This window comes from Macaca fascicularis, chromosome 11 (assembly GCF_037993035.2).
Source record: "Macaca fascicularis isolate 582-1 chromosome 11, T2T-MFA8v1.1".
NCBI classification, from domain to species: Eukaryota; Metazoa; Chordata; class Mammalia; order Primates; family Cercopithecidae; genus Macaca; species Macaca fascicularis.
The window spans coordinates 19,206,002-19,223,516 of record NC_088385.1 but is presented as its reverse complement, the minus strand read 5'-3'; the positions used below and the strand labels follow the sequence as shown (position 1 = coordinate 19,223,516).

Here is a 17,515-nt window from a genome sequence, read left to right as displayed (position 1 = left end):
TTTTTGCTAATTTGTTTGAGTTCCTTGATATTAGTTCTTTGTCGGATGGATAGATTGCGAAGGTTTTCGCCCATCCTCTGGATTGTCTGTTTACTCTGCTGACGGCTCCTTTAGCTGTGCAGAAGCCCTTTAGTTTAATTAAGTCCCACCTATTTATCTTTGCTATTGTTGCATTTGCTTTTGGGTTCTTGGTCATAAAGTCTTTGCCTAAGCCAATGTCTAAAAGGGTTTTCCTGACATTATCTTCTAGAATTTTTATACTTTCAGGTCTTAGGTTTAGGTCCTTGATCCATCTTGAGTTGATTTTTCTGTAAGGTAAGAGATGAGGATCCTCTTTCATTCTCCTACATGTGGCTTGCCAATTATCCCAGCACCATTTGCTGAACAGGATGTCCTTTCTCCACTTTATGTTTTTGTTTCTTTTGTCAAAGAGCAGTTAGCTTTAAGTATTTGTGTTTACTGGTGGGTTTTCTGTTCTGTTCCATTGGTGTATGTGTCTATTTTTATACTAGTACCATGCTGTTTTAGTGACTATGGCCTTATAGTATAGTTTGAAGTCAGGTAATGTGATGTCTCCAGATTCGTTTTTTTTTTTTTTTTTTTTTTTTTTTTTTTTTTTGCTTAGTCTTGGTTTGGTTATGCAGGCTCTTTTTTGGTTCCATATGAATTTTAGGATTGTTTTTTCCTAGTTCTGTGAAGAATAATGGTGGTATTCTGATGGGAATTGCATTGAATTTGTAGATTGCTTTTGGCAGTATGGTCATTTTCACAATATTGATTCTACCCATCCATGAACATGGGATGTGTTTCCATTTGTTTGTGTTAGCTATGAAGTCTTCCAAAATTGTTTTGTAGTTTTCCTTGTAGAGGTCTTTCACTTCCTTGGTTGGGTATATTCCTAAGTATTTTTTATTTTTTTGCAGCTATTGTAAGAGGGATTGAGTTCTTTATTTGATTTTCAGCTTGGTTGCTGTTGGTGTGTAGAAGAGCTACTGATTTATGTATATTAATTTTGTATCCTGAAACTTTGCTGAATTTATGTATTAGTTCTAGGAGCTATTTGGAGGAGTCTTTAGGATTTTCTAGGTATACAATCATATCATTAGCAAACAGCTACAGTTTGACTTCCTCTTTACCAATTTGGATACCCTTTATTTCTTTCCCTTGTCTGATTGTTCTAAGATTTCCAGTACTATGTTGAATAGAAGTGGAGAGAGTGGGCATCTTTGTCTTGTTCCAGTTCTCAGAGGGAATGCTTTCAACTTTTCCCCATTCAGCATTATATTAGCTGTGGATTTGTCATAGATGGCTTTTACTACACTGAGGTATGTCCATTCTGTGCCAATTTTGTTGAGGGTTTTAATCATAGAGGGACACTGGATTTTTCAAATGATTTTTCTGCATCTATTGAGATGATCAGGGAAATGCAAATCAAAACCACAATGCAATACCACCTTACTCCTGCAAGAATAGTCATAATCAAAAAATAATAGACGTTGGTGTGGATGCAGTGAAAAGGGAACACTTCTACCCTGTTGGTGGGAACATAAACTAGTACAATCACTATGGAAAACAGTGTGGAGATTCCTTAAAGAACTAAAAGTAGAACTCCCGTTTGATCCAACAATTTCACTACCAGGTATCTACCCAGAGGAAAAGAAGTAATTATATGAAAAAAGATACTTGCACGTGAATGTTTATAGCAGCACAATTCTCAATTTCTTTCTCCTTTCACCTTTGCTGCTACTACTGTCACCACAGTGGCAGTGATCCCAGACTCACTGCTCTTGTGTGAGCAGCCTCTCATTGCAGGTTTTGCCTGCCCTGAAAGACTCTGAAAGTATGGTTATTCCTCTCATAACCTCCTCTTTTACTTTACTCTTTTGGAAATGAGGAAGGAAGCTGCAGGAAGCTAAAGCTGCTGCTCTTTCATATGACAGGGTAGGTTTCTCTACTCTTGACATTTTTGGGGAAAACTCTCCTACCATTGTCACCATTCACAGATTGACTGTGAAGCTAAGGAAGCAAAAATATCAGGGCCCCCTTATTTGCACAGGCATCTTCCAAAGACCTGGCAGGGGCTCTGGCAATGTGTTTATGTGGTCATATGTCTCTATACAATTTACAAAACTAAAAAGAGGAGCCAGTTAAGACCACTGTCTGTTTTCATTTTAACCTCTCCCTTATAAAACTTCAACTCATGATGGGTGACATTAGAATGGCCAAGAGCATTTTCTATATATGGTTAAGGGGAAGTTGAGCTGGGAGTACGTTTCTAAGGGGTTTTGGTGGGATATAGATAAATATCTATAGCTATCTACCTACTATCTCTCTAGGTCACTCTAGATAGATACCGATATAAGTAATTATATAATAGATATAGACAGTTATATATATACACAAAAATGTATATTTCAATCTATCTAGCTATCCATATGTATACAGATATATCTTTGTGTATATCTCTCTAGATAGACATATCTTTGTATATATCCAGACAGATATATCTTTGTATATATCTAGATAGATATAGAGGCATATAGAGATATAGAGACAGGAAAATAAGTTGGCCATATCCCAAAATGACTGTAAGACCATAAAGCCATATCCCAAAATGACTATAAGACTATAAACAATATCTGTTTTTCTTATTTCTGGAACAAAAGTGAAGGAATGGAGTTGAGATTATGACTTCAACATATATGATTGCGTCAGGCATTCAAACTATACCGGGAGAAAAATGAAGCTGAAATGTATGGAACTACAAGTTAGTCTGGGGAACATTCTTCCAGAAAGTTTATAGATAAAGAAATTTGATAGAAATCTTTCTAAATTTGTCAACAGTCCTAAAAGTTTGCATGATATTACTGAGAAAGTAATAAAAACAAAACTTCCTGAAAGTATCAATGAAATTTTTTAATTAACCATGCTAGAGGCTAGAGGAAAGAATTATCTTGTTCTCACTATAGGAAATCAAATTACACAATCATTGTCATGTGAAGAGGTAATCAAAGAAGATGCAATGCAAATATGCAAAAAAAAAGTATAGGGATAAAATTGACAAGTAAAAATATTGTTCTTCAAAACATCACATCACCCGACTTCAAATGATATTTCAGGGCTACAGTAATCAAAACACCATGGTACTGGTACAAAAAGAGACACATAGACAAATGGAACAGAATAGAGAGCCCAGAGAAAAGGCTGCACACTTACAACCATTTGATCTTTGACAAAGCTGACAAAAACTAGCAATGGGAAATAATTCCCTATTCAGTAAATGAGGCTAAGATAACGGGCTATCCATATACAAAAGAGTGAAACTGGACCCCTTCCTTATGCCATATACAAAAATCAACTCAAGATGGATTAAAGACTTAAATGTAAAACCCTAAACTATGAGAACTTTGGAAGACAACCTAGGCAATACCATTCTGGACATAAGAATGAGCAAAAATTTCATGATGAAGATGCCAAAAGCAATTGCAACAAAAGCAAAAATTGACAAATTGGATCTAATTAAACTTAAGAACTTCTGCATGGCAAAAGAAACTATCAACAGAGTAAACAGACAATGTGCAGAATGGGAGAAAATATTTGCAAACTATGCATCTGACAAAGGTCTAATATCAAGCATCTATAAGAAACTTAAACAAATTTACAAGAGAAAAACAAACAAGCCCATTAAGAAGTGGGTAAAGGCATCAATGATACACTGGATAAAGAAAATGTGGCACATATACTCCCATTTGATCCACTGTGGAATACTATGCAGCCATAAAAAAGAATGAGTTCATGTCCTTTGCAGGAACATGGGTGAAGCTGGAAACCATCATTCTCAGCAAACTAACACAGGAACAGAAAACCAAACACCACATGTTCTCACTCATAAGTGGGAGGTGAACAATGATGAGAACACATGGACACAGGGAGGGGAACATCACACACTAGGGCCTGTCAGGCGTTGGGGGAAAGGGAAAGGGGAAGGAGAGCATTAGGACAAATATATAATGCATGTTGGGCTTAAAACCTAGATGATGGGTTAATAGGTGCAGCAAACCACCATAGCACATGTATACCTATGTAACAAACCTGCATGTTCTGTACATGTATCCCAGAACTTAAAGTAAAATTTAAAAAAAAAAAGTGGGCAAAGGACATGAACAGACGTTTTTCAAAAGAAGACATACATCTGGCCAGCAAGCATACGGAAAAAGCTCAATATCACTGATCATTAGAGAAATGCAAATCAAAACCACAATGAGATATCACCTCATACCAGTCATAATGACTATTAATAAAAAGTCAAAAAATAAAAGATGCTGGAGAGGTTGTGGAGAAAAGGGAACACTTATGCACTCTTGGTGGGAATGTAAATAAGTTCAACCATTGTGGAAAGAAGTGTGGCACTTCCTCAAAGAACTAAAAACAGAAATACCATTTGACCCAGCAATCCTATTACTGGGTCTATACCCAGAACAATATAAATAATTCTACTATAAAGACATACATGTGAATGTTCATTGTAGCACTCTACAATAGCAATGACAAGGGATCAACCTTAATGCTCATCCATGACAGATTGGATAAGGAAAATGTGTACATATACACCATGGAATGATGTACATTATGTAGCCATAAAAAGGAATAAGAACAAGATTATGTCTTTTATTGGCACAAGGATGGAGCTTGAGGCTATTATTCTTATCAAACTAGCACAGGAACAGAAAACTAAATACCGCATACCCTCACTTATAAGTGGGAGCTAAATGAGGAGAACACGTGGACTCAAAGAAAGGAACAACAGACACTGGGGCCTACTTGAGGGTGGAGGGTGGCAGGAGGGAGAGCAGCAGAAAAGAATAACTATTGGATACTAGGCTTAGTGCCTGGGTGACAAAATAATCTGGACAACAGACCCCCAAGACACGAGTTTGCCTATATAGCAAACCTGCGTATGTTTAAAGTTAAAAAAAAATACTGGTTTTTTTCTATAATTTGTAGCATGTGTTAGCTTTTTAAAATGGATAATTTAAAAAAATTTTTCTGTACCCAATTTAATATTTTAAATTGTTCCCTTTTTTTCCCCTGAGGTACCCTCAAATTTTAAGGTTTAGGCCCCATAAAACCTATATATGCCCCTGCCTCTATTACATTTCCCAACCGGAGAAATAACATGTAAATGTCAGTCTTTGCTGGAGTTATTCTGAAAAGATGTATTTAGGACCTCCCTTTTGGAGCCCTTGCCACATAAACGTGAACATATCAAAATGAGCCTCCATGTGTGAAATTTCAACCCTCTGACTGATGGAGCTGCAGTCTGTGTTGCACTTCAACTCCCTTCTCACAAGAGCATTGCTCTCTTTCTCCTTTTCTGCTCATGCAATCCTGCCTCACTCTTCATTACAACTTCCCATTGGGAGCACCTGATCCAGTGCTTCTGGCTCTCATCACTCTATTTTGCCTTTACCAAGGGATCTCATGCCTCACTCCCAGTCACCTCTGTAAGCTCTTACTACAAAAATTCCAATATTGCTCACTAAACACGTGTTCATACTTCAAACCCCAGTGAATCATCATCAGCGAATGACCCTTCTTTCACATTCCAAACTCCTCCTCCATCTGGAATCCTTGCTTCTCTGTAGTCCCTCCTGTGAAGTACTCATGTCATATTCCTGCACCTACCAGACCAAGGAAATCCAGGGAAACCCCATTTTTTCTACTGACTGTCCTAAGAAGGACAGGAAAAACCCAACAGTATTTGAACTTGAAATTTCCAGAGTTTGGAATTTCAAGAGTAAGCAATGTTCTGTGCAGTCAATTTGATCTGACCCATGGAATCATAAAAAAGAGAAAAAGAGAGCTTACTTATTTTCATTCAACTATAGTCTGGTTTAAATGGTTTTCTATAAGCAAACAGGACACTTAACCACTATTCTCAACATTAATTTTTAGGCAAGTTGTACTCTTGCATTACAAATACCTGGCTCAATAAGTGACTGTTGAGACACAAACTGTTGATGCATCGAGTAAACAAACTATTTCTTTTCGGTTTGTGAAGCTAAAATTTCCTTCTGTTATTTCTGTAATTGGAGCTGGTTGCTGGGTAAGCCATCACATTATCTATCACCTAGGTGTCACTATGACTAATTATTAAAACGAATCCAAGTGCAAGGTATTTACCAGCCCTATGCCACCTTTATTTGTCTTCAGATATGCAAAGTGGCACTTTACAAGATTAACTTAATTTCCCCAAGAAGGTTCAGAAGCTGAACTTCAAGAAGCATTCCTTCTCCACTGCTGTTGCTTCCTGGGATCATCCATTGTTTTCTGATTTAAAGTAGTCTTCATCTGAGATTCAGTGTAGCTGCTCAGTGGAAGGTCCAGGCCTGGCCTAGAGCAGGAGTTCTGGAAGGACATAGTACAGCTCCTGCCACATTGCAAGAGTCTCCATTCAAGTCTCCTAAAACCGCCTTATGCCTCTCGAGTTCCTCATGGTCCATTAGTTTTAATTTAAGGATGTAGAACTCAGCCTGTGATAATGCCTAGGCCAGTGTCTCTCGAAGGGTAATGAATCCTCAAACCAGTGCCAGTCCACTGTTTCCAGTGTGTAACAAAATAAATACAGAAATTGAGAGTAAGCATTAAAAGAACACTTATAGCCAGCTGACATTGCTGTGACAACCAAGCATATAGTTCATTAACTGGTTTTATTAAACAGGGAATACAATAGACGCCAGTTATCTGCAAGTGTATATTTCAAGAGCCTGATTGATGCCTGAAACTGTCAATAGTATCAAATCCTACTGGTAACAACTGGCCCCTGCCAGCTAGTGTGAGCCACCTTCAGCTCTGTGACGATGCTGGTGTAGACCAACCCACTGGGTTGCAAGACATAGGAAAGCGAACAAGTCATGTCCTAGGCCTCCACACTTACTCCCCACTCACTCACTGACACCCACGGCAACTTCTAATCCTGCAAGCTCCATTCGTGATAAATGCCCTATACAGGTATACCATTTTTAATGTTTTCTACTGTATTTCACTGTACCTTTTCTATGTTTAGATACACAAATACTTACCATTGTGTTATAATTGCCTACAGTATTCAGTGTAGTAACATGGTTGGTGCAAAAGTAATTGCGATTTTTGTCATCACTTTTATGGCAAAAAGCGCAATTACTTTCGCACCAACTTAATATGTCTATACACAGTCATGTATTGCTTAACAACAGAGATACATTCTGAGGGATGGATTGGCAGATGATTTTATCTTTGTGAAAACATCATGGTGTATACTTGCACAAACCTAGGTGGTACAGCCTACCACATACCTAGGCTATATGGTATAGGCTATTGCCCTTAGGCTACAACTCTATGTAGCATGTTACTGTCCTGAATACTGCAGACAAATTATAATACAATGGTTAGTATTTGTGTATCTAAACATCGAAAAGGTACCATGAAATACAGTAGAAAACATTAAAAACGATATACCTGTATAGGGCATTTATCATGAATGCAGCTTGCAGGATTGGAAGTCGTTGTGGGTGAGTCAGTGAGTGGGCAGTGAATGTGAAGGCCTAGGACATTACTTGTTCGCTTTTCTATGACTTGCAATCCAGTGGGTTGGTTTACACCAGCATTGCCATAAAAAGGGGAGTAATGCTTTGCACTATAATGCTAGGACAGCTATGATGTCACTAGGTGATAGAAATTTTCCAGCTCTATTATTATCTTATGAGTCCACAGCCATAGATATGCTCCATCATTGACCAAAATGTCATTATGCAATGCATGACTGTACTGTTTTTTTCCCATTTATACATGTATGTCATGCACTATGATAAAGTGTAATTTATAAATTAGGCACAATAAAAGAAAGTTTATAAAGTTTGTAAAGTTTAATTTATAAATTTGGCACAGTAAAAGATTTAACAGCAATAACTGGCAACTAATAATAAAACAGAACAATTATAATATGCCAGCATTACTACTCTTGGGCTTTGGGGCCATTATTAAGTAAAATACATGAACACAAACTGCAATGCCACTCCAATCGATCTGATCACCAAGCTGGCTACTAGGTGACTGACGGGGCGGACAGGATATATTGTGCAGAGACGCTTGATAAAAAGACAATTCACATCCCAGGCCGGATGGAGTTGGAGGTGAGATTCCATCACACCGCTTAGAGTGGCACACAATTGAAAACTTATGAGTTGCTTATTTCTGGAAATTTCCATTTAATATGTTCGAACTGCAAGTGACCACAGGTAACTGAAATTGCAGAAAGCAAAACTGAGACAAAGGGGGCCTACTTTCCGCAGTTTGGGTGTTATCAAACTCACACAGTGAGTGGCATACTGGTCATATGCAGTAAGATCAGGCATTGGCCTGCAAAAAGATCAGAAGTAAAAACATATTTGTTTAAAAGCTAGTTCATAATTCTTCATGAGAGATTGTTTTAGAAGCTTTGGTCTCAGTATTGAGAGTAGGCTGGGAGGCAGCAAAAGTTTAATGATGCAAGTTGGAAAGACCCCGGGACCTCCACAGAGATAATCCTGATTTCTGCGCAGTCTCAGAGTAATTTTTGGCATTACCATACCATTGTACTATAAATCCACGTGCCAGGGTTAAGTTGCGCCAAGTTCCAGCTTGGATGACATGTCGCTATAAACTGCTTCTTCAGAGCCTGCGGAGCGCTCTCCTTCTATCCAGCAGCGTAGAAATAACTTGCCGCGTGTACAGCACTGATGTCCAAAAGAAAAGCCACACAGGGACATCTAGTGGCAATGGGAAATCACCGATCTTCTTCAAAAGAGTCAAGAATTTCCAAACCACAAACTGCTTGGGTACTTGGGACTGGTTTATTGACCTTTACCTCGCAACCTAGCAAATTAGTCACTGCCTCTGAAGGCAAACAGGCATACAGGGAACTGAAATACAGCTGGGTCGCCCTGGTCAAAAAGAGCTCACACCTAACAAGCCACTGTATGACCAAAGGAAGCAAAGAGTGAAGGCAGTAGGCAGATTATTCAGGCAAGTGTGCTGAGAAGAGGGTAGATAGGAGACTCTCATTCTATGGGCAATTACTTCAATATTCTCTTTCTAGTTGGCTGTCAAATAGACTTGACTCTTGAGAGGTAGAAAAGATGCAAAGCTCTAGAAGAAACTGTATGTATTAAAAGCAACCCTCCAAACTTGCAGATCTATCAATTAGCATTTGCAGAACTCTTAATGAGAGTTACTTGTGAGCTCCACAGTATCATGCCAAAGACAAATCAAAGTTAGCCACCCAGATAGAGGGAAAAAAAAAAAAACCAAAAAAAAAAAACCCTTGGAAAAGAGATGGGCTTCTCCTGGACTTTGATGCTAGGACTGAAACTAAAAGAGATACAGTTGCATCAGATTTTCATTGTTTGAAACAGACTCTTTCCCAGGCAGATGTGCAAATAAATTATTCGTAAAGTAAGTCTAAATTTAGCCGGTAAAAATTATAGTGGATTTTACTTGAGAAAAATATTGAAAGTGTATAACCACTGATTTTTGTCATTTCCATGTGTAATAAGATCAAATATTATATACTACAGTTCATGCACACAAATGTAGTTTTTTTTTTTTTTTTTTTTTTTTTTTTTTGAGACTGAGTCTGGCTCTGTCGCCCAGGCTGGAGTGCAGTGGCCGGATCTCAGCTCACTGCAAGCTCCGCCTCCCGGGTTTACGCCATTCTCCTGCCTCAGCCTCCGGAGTAGCTGGGACCACAGGCGCCCGCCACCTCACCCGGCTAGTTTTTTTGTATTTTTTAGTAGAGACGGGGTTTCACCGTGTTAGCCAGGATGGTCTCGATCTCCTGACCTTGTGATCCGCCCGTCTCAGCCTCCCAAAGTGCTGGGATTACAGGCTTGAGCCACCGCGCCCGGCTACAAATGTAGTTTTAAAGAAACCATGTGATTGATGTAACCTCAGAGTTCTTCCTTCACTTCCAACCTCCCTCCATCTAATGACAAAAAAAAAATTTTAGACTTGCCCTGTTCACACTCACTAAATCTTTGATTGATTACGATGGTCCATTACAGTGGAACTCGTATTGCAGTTCAAACTATTTCTTATAACGGTTTCTCTTTGCAAGATTCTCCTCCTCTCCAAACTAAAATTTGGGCACACTAAGTAGTTTATACTGGGAAGGGGATCTTTAGTTCCAAATTATATGTCTTTCCTGGCTTCTGCTTCTCTGAGCTGTAAATAGTTTCTTATGGTCTGTCCTATCTAAATACATTCTAGCAAGTCCACGGTAGGTGAAATCCATGGGCTGTTTTCCCAGCATATCTAGTACCTGATATTATTTCCCCTTTCCCACCCAATTCCTGTTCCTTCTTTGGCCTCTACCGCTACTCTATACCTCCACCTATAGTCTCTGCTGTAACCCCAGCTAGAATTATCCCTCACTATAGGGATCCCTGTGATAGGCCTACTTCTTCTCAGCCATCAGCTGCCTTCTGCATCCCACAAGGAGCATGGCAGAACTCCAGGAAGCTGTGGACAAAAGTAGGTCAAGAGATACTTACGTGTTTTCTCTCTGGACCTCACCCCTACAAACTACCTGATACCGATATTACTATGCTTTTGAGCATCTCCTGTTGCACTTAGGTGCCCCGTGAGTGGGACTCCTCCCAGAGTTTGATATAATAAGTAGATATATTGGTTTTCTAGAGCAATTATACCAAATTACCACAAACTTAGTGGCTTAAAACATACATTTATTATCTCCCAGTTCTGGAGGTCAGAAACCTGCAATCAAGTTGTCAGCAGGGTTGGTTCTGTCTGGATTCTCCTTCAGGGCACCTGTTCCATGCCTTTCTCCTACCTTCTGGTTGCTTGCAGCCCTTGGCATTCCTTGGCTTGGGCTGTGTAACCCCACTCTCTGCGTCTGTCCTCCCATGGACCTCTCTCTGTGTCTCTGTGCCTGTTTCCCCTTCTCTTCTCTTATAAATATTTGCCATTGGATTTACAGCCCAATCTAATCCAGAACAATCTCATCTAGATAACCTTAATTCTATCTGCCCAAACGCCTTTTTCCACAGAAGGTCACATTTATAGGTTCCAAGGGTTAGAAGTTGGATACATTTGGGGGGGGCAGGAGGACACATTAAATCAATTCCATGGGGCATATCCTTCAATAGGGTCCCTATCTTCTCACAAAGGCCAGAGATGGGTAAGTTCCCTCAGGGGACCCCAGCAGCATCCCAACCCAAGATCCACTCTCTCTGAACCCACTCCTTTCGTACCAGAGGAATTTCTACTTTTTGTCCCTTTTCAATGAAGAATTCCCTGTTGCACCTGTGTTAATTCCTATTTGTGGACTTCTTGAATAGAAAATGCCTCCTCTCCTCTTCCCTTTGGCAATAAAGTCTCAGGGCATAGTGTTAATGAAAAAAACAACAACAACAGAAAAAATGCCACAAAATCCTGTACGGATTAAGAGAGAGATGATATCATTTGTAATCATATTTTAAAATAGTATCTCTATTATACATGTGCAGACACACAGAGAATAGTTTGTTATATTACGATATTGGCCCCACATGGCAACATCTTAACACAAGCTTTAGGAAAGAAATTCGGGGCCAGGCCCCGGTGACTCACGCCTGTAATCCCAGGACTTTGGGAGTTCAAGGCGGACAGATCACCTCAGGTCAGGAGTTCGAGACCAGCCTGACCAACATTAGGAAACCCCATTTCTACTAAAAATACAAAATTAGCCAGGCGTCATGGCGCATACCTGTAATCCAGCTAATCAAGAGACTGAGGCAGAAGAATCGCTTGGATCCGGGAGGCAGAGGTTGCAGTGAGCTGAGGTCGTGCCATTGCACTCTAGCCTGGACAACAAGAGCGAAACTCCATCTCAAAAAGGAAAAAAAAAAAGAAAGAAACTCAGACGTTGACAAATATGTATAAATTTTTACCATGTATAAAAATGTAATCACATGCACCAACTGAAAACAACTCAGAAAAACAAAACTCCGGCTTAGGCATAAAACCTTCCTCTGTGGAGTACAAAATATTTCAAAAGTATTAGCTCAACATGCAGCATCTAATTCATGTAAGTTTTCATAAGCTATATTTAGGTCTTGGAGGAATTTGCTCAACTTTACACTCTATGCTTTAACTTTTAATTTTGAACATTTGAAACATAAATAAAAGGAATGAGAACAGTACAATAATTCTCCATGTACCTATTGTGCAGTGTCAACAATTAACAGTTCATGCTAACCTTACTTTATTCTGATGATCTGATGTATATAATATCATCTGATATACAGATATTATATCACCTGTATTTCAGGGGTATTTCTTTAAAAACAGACTCTTTTTTACATCCTCAATGCCATTATCATATCTGAAAATATTTAACGTATTTCATTAATATTAAATATTCTATCATTGTTCACATTTCCCCAATTGTTTACCATTTTCTACTTTGGTTTTTGAATTAGAATTCACATCGCATCCATACATTGCAACTGAATGCTGACAAATCGCTCAAGTTTCTTTTAATCTCTAGGTTCTCTCTCTGTCTCTGCTCTCTTGGTCAATCTCTGCCTGCAAGCTTTTGCAGAGGAAATGGGTTTCTGGTCGTGGAGCATTTTTCTCTGTCTGAATTTCTCTGACTTCATCATGGTCTTTTTTAATCCTTTGCATTTTCTTTAAGTTTGTATTCCAAATTAAAGATTCATGGAGATTTTTGTCAGAGTTTTTGTCCAGACAGCTTCATAGATGGTATTGGGTACTTCTCTCAGTAATAACTAATTTCCGATTGTCTTCTTTTTGTGTTGTTATCAGCAATGGATAATCTTTGCTTGAATGTCCGGAGCTGCACGCCCCGGCCATAGCGAATAATAATTGAGGATTAAACGCCTGAGCTATATTCATTTCCACCCCACACCTTCTCCCTATCTTTGCCTTTTTTCCCCTGTACTAATACCTCATTAAAGATGGCGCTCTTCCTGTTTCTTCTTCACTCACTTTTCCCGCTCCCGGGAAAATTGTTACTTAATAGCGCAAGCGCAACATGACGTCCGACCGGAGAAACCGAAACTAACCTGGCCACGCCCTCGGCAATGAGATCATTTCCGCCTTAGCCCAACCCCTTCCCTTCCAAGTGTATATAAGGCAGTGCATTACCGGCATTAAATGAGACTTGATCAGAGCACTGTCTTGTCTCCATTTCTCGTGTCTCTTGTTCCCCAAATTCCCACCTCCTCCTCCAGGGCCTGCTCTGACTATCCCGCGGGCCGGGATACTTGAATCCATTAACTCATTAGATGTTGAAAAGATAAATTATTTCTTCAATTATTCACTGGTTTACTTCCACAAAGAAACATTTCTTCTTCATCAGCTATTGGTTATGCTGAGTTAAAGTTTATATAGAAGAGGCAAGATAAATGCTCAGGGTTTGATTCTAAACACTTAAAAAAATATAAGAGTCCTAATATCATTCAAATACTATACACATACATGTGCACACATAAAATACATTTTTATATATGTATAAAGTCTGTGTGTGTACATATAGGTGTGTAGGTGTTGTGTGTGTATATATCTTATGAGCTCATAGATTTAAACATCTTTCGCATCTTGAAATTTATTGGCATGGGAGCATATTCATTGAGTCTTGAGTCCTTTTGACACAACACTAGTTGTATTGAATAGCATCATTATTTTCTAATATGGTAAGTTATATTCCAGGTTCATCTCACATTGCCTACATCTGCTTGCTAATTCCTTTCAGTAGACGTAGATACAAATAATTATCTTTGTTTTGTTTTACATAAAACACATCATCAGTTAACACTAATACTTCTAATTCAAATTCAGGAGTACAGAGTTCCTACTTATTTGATTTGGTATGTGTATCTTCTTTCTGCCATGGGCCAAATCCTAATTTTCAGTGATATTGATATATTTACTCATTTGTTTCATGCCACGCTACACAGATTACAGTCTCAGAATAATATCAACACTACTACCAATAATAATATTATTACTGAAAAGATTGTTTTTATGTTCTGTTGTCCTGCCGTTTATGTACAGTCAAATTGTTATGTTTTAAGGCCACTTGGGATAGTTCCTCTGCGGAAGGTTATGTCCTCAATAGGTTATGCATTGAGGTTTCTTTGTTTCTTTTTACTTTCAATGTTTAGGCACTGCTCTTTGTGTTTAATTAATTTAATCATTATATGAAATATGTTTTCAAAGTCACGTCTTTAAAACAAGATACTTTAAAAAATCATATCTATCTCTTTTCCTTTTATTCTATTGCCTCCTTCCCTCTATAGTTAACTATTTTTTCTAAACTTTATGGTTTGCCTTTTCGTTGATTTTAAAATATAAACACAGTCAGGGTGCAGTGGCTCAGTCCTTCAATTCTAGCACTTCGGGAGGCCAAGGCAGGAGGATCACTTGAAGCCAGGATTTCAAGACCAGCCTGGGTAACATAGCAAGACCCTAACTCTACAAAATATTTGAAAATTATCCAGGCATGGTGGTGCATGCCTGTAGTCCTAGCTACTCACGAGGCTGCAGAGGGAGGATCGCTTGAGCCCAGGAGTTTGAGGTTACAGTGAGCTATGATTGTCCTACTGCACTTCAGCATGGGCAACAGAGTGAGACTTGTCTCTAAAACAAACCAATAATAAACTAAATAAAACATAAGCACAAATACACACTCACACACATACAAGAATATATGTATCCTAAAGTTGATTCCACAGTAACCATAGTAACATACAGAGATTTTTCTAATTCTTTTTAGAATTATATATAATTCTAAATTATATATAATTCTGCATAGTAATCTATTGTATTAATTGTCATAGTTTATTTAACCATTCTTTGTTAACGAACATTTGAATTATTTGCAATCGCTTGCTATTGAAAGTGGTGCTTCAATAAATAGCCTGGTTTGCAAGTACTTTCATACATTTACCTAGTGGATCTTTGGGGTAGGTTCCTAAAAATAGTAATCTATGAAATTTTTCTTCTTCATATTTTAAAATACAGTTTAAAATGTTAATTCAGGATCCTAAACATAATGGCTTTTGTTTTTGGTTTTGGTAAAGGGATTTGGGGTGATTTTTGGATTTGAGTGGGTTTAAATTTTGTTTGTGTGGCAGAGCAATGAGACACCGTGATGCTCCTGGTGGAACAATATGCTATCTCTCCATAAAACAGTAATAAATTTAAATCCATCAAAGAAACTAGGAGCAATTTTAAAAGCAATAACCATGACTATATTATATGTGTGCAATATAAAATCACCACCGTGAGCATAAATGTCCCAGGAAAAAAACAAAGATGTTAAATTAGACATCATCAGCTGTTTCTGAGTTTTCCATTTAGTTTCGTTTGGCCATAGCATATTCTGCTCCTTGTTAATGTAAACTGCTTGGCATTGGCTATGAAGTGATTAAACATTAATGGTTTTAGCTACCGTTTCTGAGAAGTGAGTGATTTAATGGTGTTACACTGGATGTATCATGATTTCTGTATATCTACTCCAAACAAAAAGAGACTTTTCCAACCAAAGGGACTTTAAAACCTCAATTTCTGCTGGGCGCAGTGACTCAGGCCTGTAATCCCAGCACTTTGGGAGGCCGAGACGGGCGGATCACGAGGTCAGGAGATCAAGACCATCCTGACTAACACGGTGAAAGCCCGTCTCTACTAAAAATACAACAAATTAGCCGGGCGTGGTGGCGGGCGCCTGTAGTCCCAGCTACTCGGGAGGCTGAGGCAGGAGAATGGTGTGAACACGGGAGGCGGAGCTTGCAGTGAGCCGAGATCCGGCCACTGTACTCCAGCCGGGGCGACAGAGCGAGACTCCGTCTTAAAAAACAAACAAACAGGCCGGGCGCGGTGGCTCAAGCCTGTAATCCCAGCACTTTGGGAGGCCGAGACGGGCGGATCAAACACGGTGAAACCCCGTCTCTACTAAAAAATACAAAAAACTAGCCGGGCGAGGTGGCGGGCGCCTGTAGTCCCAGCTACTCAGGAGGCTGAGACAGGAGAATGGCCCGAACCCGGGAGGCGGAGCTTGCAGTGAGCTGAGATCCGGCCACTGCACTCCAGCCTGGGCGACAGAGCGAGACTCCGTCTCAAAAAAACAAACAAACAAACAAACAAACAAACAACCTCAGTTTCCATCGCAGTAATGTCAAGAGAACTGATCTCATGGAAAAAAAAAAAAATCAGCTACCAGGGAAAGCACATACAAGCTCAAAACATGCTAGTAAGAAGCTATGTTTTCATAGAAGACAATTAACAATATTTCAATCCTCTAACAACTGAGAAAATTCTTGAAACATTACTGAATATCCCACATATACCATACCATATAGAATGTAATAATTAGAAACAAAAATGGATAATTTGGGCCAAATATAAGAGGACCAATGCTGAAATAAAGTGGTGTTCTTAGTCATTTTGATTAAATTCTGGCACCAGTTAGTCAATGAAAACTAATGAGAGAAATTTCAGTATCCATTTATATGCTTTTTATTCAATTGTATAGATCAGGAGTTGACAAACTTTGTAAAGGGCCAGAGTAAATATTTTATTTTATTTTTCTTTTTAATAATTTGCATTTATTTTTATTCTTATGGATACCGATACATAAGAGTTATCACATAGGATACATATAATATTTTGATGCAACCATGCTATAATCAAATCAAGTTAATTGGGGTATTCATCACCTCAAGTATTTATCATTTCTTTGTGTTAGAAACACTCCAGTTGCATTCTTGTTGTTATTTTGAAATATACAATAAATTAACTATAGTCATCTTACTGTGCTACCAAACACTAGATCTATTCCTTCCATCTAACTGTAGTTTCAAACTCATTACTCAACCCCTCTTTATTCCCCACACCCCTACTATCCTTCCAATCTCTCTAGTAACCATCATTTTACTCCCTATCTCCATGAGGTTATTTTTTTTTAAGCTCCCACATATGAGTGAGAACATGAGACATTTGTCTTTTGGTGCTTGGATTATTTCACTTACATAATATCCTCCAGTTCTATCCATGTTGTTTCAAAAGACAGGATTTTATTTTTTTATAGCCAAATAATATTTTGTTTTGTATAATATAATATTCCATTATGTAACACATAGTATATATGTGATAATATATAATATATAAATACATAATATATGTAACATACAATATATAATGGAATATTATATTGTACACACACACATCCCATTTTCTTTATCCATCTACCTGTTGATGGGCACTTAGGCTGATCTTGGCTATTGGTAATAGTGCTGTAATACACAGGAGAGTACAGGTATCTCTTTGACATACTGATTTCCGTTCTTTTGAATATACACCCAGCAGTGAGATTGCTGGATCATATGGTAATTCTATTTTCAGTTCTTTGAGAAATCTTCATACTGTTTTCCACAGTGGCTGTACTAATTTACATTCCCACCAACAGTGTAAGAGG

The 17,515-nt window shown here is 38.4% G+C and overlaps 1 long non-coding RNA gene across 1 annotated transcript in view; it reads right to left on the bottom strand.

The window, feature by feature from the left end:
* LOC135966180 (uncharacterized) overlaps positions 1-11,901 on the bottom strand; it is a 30,671-nt gene extending 18,770 nt beyond the window's left edge. The window contains exon 1 of the long non-coding RNA XR_010579306.1: positions 11,783-11,901. This is a non-coding gene — a long non-coding RNA (uncharacterized lncRNA). The remainder of the gene's footprint in view (positions 1-11,782) is intronic.
* Positions 11,902-17,515: the final 5,614 nt, after the last annotated feature.